This window comes from Cotesia glomerata, linkage group LG10 (assembly GCF_020080835.1).
Source record: "Cotesia glomerata isolate CgM1 linkage group LG10, MPM_Cglom_v2.3, whole genome shotgun sequence".
Lineage (NCBI taxonomy): Eukaryota > Metazoa > Arthropoda > Insecta > Hymenoptera > Braconidae > Cotesia > Cotesia glomerata.
The window spans coordinates 11,397,908-11,401,784 of record NC_058167.1 but is presented as its reverse complement, the minus strand read 5'-3'; the positions used below and the strand labels follow the sequence as shown (position 1 = coordinate 11,401,784).

The 3,877-nt window shown below is 26.7% G+C and overlaps 1 long non-coding RNA gene across 1 annotated transcript; it reads right to left on the bottom strand.

The window, feature by feature from the left end:
- Positions 1-2,137: 2,137 nt before the first annotated feature.
- On the bottom strand, positions 2,138-2,466 carry LOC123273116. Its single transcript, XR_006511262.1, has 2 exons — positions 2,426-2,466; positions 2,138-2,214 (listed from the first exon to the last, which is right to left on the bottom strand). It is a non-coding gene; the product is annotated as an uncharacterized LOC123273116 (long non-coding RNA).
- Positions 2,467-3,877: the final 1,411 nt, after the last annotated feature.

Below are 3,877 nucleotides of genomic sequence, written 5' to 3'. Positions count from 1 at the left end.
TCCATTTTAGTTTTCAATGCTCCAAATAGAAATATTTTTTTACTTTCGTAATAAATTTTTTTTATTAACAAAATAACAATTTTTCTAATAAAAAAATGCCTGGGACAGCAAAAAACATCCTTACAGAGAATCACCCATATAAATACACTGGTCACAAATTGCACGCCTCATAGCGCGAAGCGCGTGAGGTTGTGCTTTATACTCGACTCGTCAAGATCAAGCAATTTTGTGATCTTTAAATGTCTCTATCACAACCATATTACAGTTATACAATAATATAAGTAGATGTACACCGAGAAAACACTTAAATTAAACCATCTTTTGCTTTCTAAAATCATTTCATATAGCTATTTTGACAAAAAAAACGTTTTGAAAAAAATTTTACGTGGACGTCCGGATGTCACCCCATTTTGGATGTACCAACGATTACTCCCGAACAAATTGATATTTCAAGACCGGACTTTTTTTATTAGTTTTAGAATGCGATGAACTGGGTCCGTATTTCATATCAGTAGCCTAGTTTACGTATTTTTTTTTAAATTGAATTTTTATTAAAATTCATTACGATATAATCGTACAAAGACAAACAAATTTTTCTTATTTGTCACGTGAAAACTATGGCGCCACTTGATCAAGCTAGATTTTTTTAGATTGCGTGCGCATATGACAAAAAAAAAGGGCGCTGATATTTAAAAAAAAAAAAATACTCTGTAAGAAATTACTTAATTAGAATTTTTTTTTTTTTTAATCAATTACACAATTTTTTTTTCTTAAAAAATGGATGAGCGTTATGAGGCGTGCACTTTTGGATTTTCCAAACTTTTTTGCTTATTCTCTTAATAATATAGATTATCTGTTTTAATTAAAATTTGAGTCAGAAAATAATTGCAGAAAGTTTGAAATTTATGCACTGTGCGTCATGATGTTCATGGTGAAGCTATCAAAATTTTATTTTATCAATTTTTAAATTAACAAACAACTTCTCATTAATATTATTTTACTAACACAATTTTTTTAAAGCAACACAAGAAAGTGCTTTCGAAAGAACAGAGATTGCTGCATGCAGTCTTTGTACAAAAGTAAATAAGATAAAATATATCTAAATAAATAGTGTGTTTGCTGGAGTGTAAAAAGAGTATATGTAACATAATTTATATAATTTTAATGTTACATTCTGTAAAAATGTATTTATCGGTGTTAGATCTCTGGGCATTGTTCTGCAATAAACGAAAAGAAGATTGTAAGTTTAAATAGAATGTTAATGTTAATGAAAAGAGTCTTAGTTAAAGAGTGAAGAGGAGTAACGAAATAAAGCGAGATACAGTACTCACTAGTAGGGGATTAAATAAATGAGTGTTACGTGCGTCGACCGCGTGTAAATCCTGTCCAAGTCGGTTTGAATCCTGTATGAGTTGAGTATACTGTTCTAGTGATATTGTATGCAGATATATATAGAGATATATTGGGAAAAGGTAAAGGATATCGCTCGAGTGACACGAGGACTGTATAAAGGAATCGTGGCTATGGGAGGCCATCGAATATTCGAAGGTAAGGTATATAAGGGATTCGAGTAAATATATAAATATATGTATTTGTAGGTATACATGCTATACATATACATATATAACGTTTGAGCTGTGGTACTTTAAGACCGTACTGGTTTACAAGTATAATGAGTCTTGCGCGCCGCATAACATTACGCCGCTGTTTGCTCTGGATTTAGATTAACTGTTTACGCGAATGCGGTGACTAGTAGAAAACTCCGACTACCATCAACTTGCTTATATTTATCATTCTGTTTTATTTATTATTTTTTTTTTTTAGTTTTATTACTTTTTTAATTAATTATTATGAATTATGTTTGGCTTTATTTATTATTTAAGCTACCTGGGTGAATATTTTAATTTTTATTATTTCGGTAAAACCTCGGAGCTGAATAATAATTTATTCTTTAGTTTTTTAATATTATTTTTAGCAATTAGAATTTTTATTAATAAAAAATTAAGTTATACTATTCAAGTTTTAATTAATGATAAATTAATTGAATTATACAAGAGGTTTTTAATTTTTATTTAAGAATTATTGGCTCAATATTTTTATAATGTATCCTTTATTAAAAAGTTGATGTGACATTTTCATTGTTGTTGCTTTTCGTTGCTATGGTGACCACTTTGGCAATGGTTACTATAACAACAGTTACCATAGCAACGGTTACTATGGCAATGATAACCATAGAAACGGTTACTATGGCAACGATTACCATAGCAACGGTTACCATTGTAACCATTGTCATAGTAACCGTTGTTATGGTAACGATTATCATAGCAACTGTCACCATGGCAATGGTTACTATGACAAAATTTACCATAGCAACGGTTACTATGGCAAAATTTACCATAGCAACGGTTACTATGGCAAAATTTACCATAGCAACGGTTACTATGGCAAAATTTACCATAGCAACGGTTAAATATTAAAGAGTTTAATTTGTAAAAATATTGATTATTAAATTGTTGACAACAAACATTTCGACAGAAGCGCGCAAAGCGCGTTTGATTTTCTAGTGAATAATAAAAAAAAAAATAATTATTGAACAAATAAAATTAATTTATTGATAACTCTTAAGCCAAAGTCCTTAAGTCAAAACTTAGAACAATATCTTGTAATAAATGTCTGTTGAGTATAACGTTTATGTTTTAAATGAAACTTGGCTTAATTCAAATATTTTTTCCTCCAAGACTTTCGATATTAAATTATATTATTCGACTAAATAACGTATCATTACCAATTTAAATTATTTTGGCTAAGTTTCAAATCAACAGATGTTTAAAAACCACAAATTTGTCAGTTTTCTTTCCTTTTTTTTTAATTTTCTCAAAATGCAAGTGCATTAAAATATTATTGTTTATACCTTTTCTTTTATCTGTAATATGATCTTGTAAAAGGACGTTAGATTTATTCTCTAGTGACTTTATTGGCTATTGCTGTTGGGTCTTTATGTACACTGATAGAAGGATTTGTTTATATTTAATAAGCTCTATTAACTGTCAATAAATGATTTTTTAACATCATAGGATTTAATAAATATTTATTAACTATTAATAAATGTACTTTACTCCCAAATAAATATTTATTGAACGTTAAAAAATATTTATTAAAATTTAATAAAATAAATAATTGTCTTCAAATAAATTAAATTATTAATAGTTAATAAATTCTTTTGTCAGTGTAAAGAAATAAATAAATAAACTCTGTTTGATAATCAACTATTTTACTTATTGATAAATTTTATAATTTTACTACTGAAACAAGTGAAAATAAGCAACAAATCGTTAGAAAACTAATTTTTTTTTGACTCACGTAAAATATTGAAAAAAAAAAATTTTATTTAATTTTTAATTTAAAATTTGAGACCTATAAAAAATGATTGAAAACTAAATAAATAATAAGCTGCTTCATAAACCTGACAAAATAAATAAACTATCAGTAAAAAAGTCATTAAATTATCTAAAGACATACTTTTAAGTCATTAACTTTCCGATAATATCATATTTAACTAAAAAAATTATTTTATCATATGACACAATTTATCTTTAGCAAATAACTTAGCTTTAGAACAAAATTTTCTCAATTACGCACTATTTGTTGAATTTTCCAATTTTTACTTATCATTATAACTTTTAAAGACAAATACAATAAGCAAAATAATCATTATATTAAAATTATATCGATGTATAAAATGAAATAGAAAATAAAATAAATTACAAACTTTTAAAAATATAAATTGTACAGGCAGAACAAAGCATTAAACCTGTTATTTGAAATTCTTTAGATATTGAGATAAAAAAAGATTTTATTCGTCAATCGTTCTCTATCC